Below are 370 nucleotides of genomic sequence, written 5' to 3'. Positions count from 1 at the left end.
GAGGAGAGGAGAGGAGAGGAGAGGAGAGGAGAGGAGCACGGCCAGGCCCTTGGCAGGAGCATCCTCCAGGGAGTGACGGGCTCTGCAGGGCTGGAGCCGGCAGCTCGGGCACTCAGTCGGGCTGCCGTCCCTGCCGCCGTGCCAGCTGCCCAGGGTCCGGCTCCTGGCTGCAGGAGAGGAGGGAAACGCTGCCAAAACCTTTCCCTGACACTTCCCCCTGGGCTGTGGGCGCTGCCTGCACTCTGCAGGGACACTTACTAATAAGTGTTCAGTGCTTGAACGTGTTTAGCAAATCAGCTACAAGTCAAAATAGTTTTATACGAAGGGATGTTTTTCTGCCTTTGACAAGGAGACACGGTGGAATGTGTGC

The sequence above is a fragment of the Parus major genome, chromosome 1 (assembly GCF_001522545.3).
Source record: "Parus major isolate Abel chromosome 1, Parus_major1.1, whole genome shotgun sequence".
NCBI classification, from domain to species: Eukaryota; Metazoa; Chordata; class Aves; order Passeriformes; family Paridae; genus Parus; species Parus major.
Note: the sequence above shows the minus strand (reverse complement) of the source record.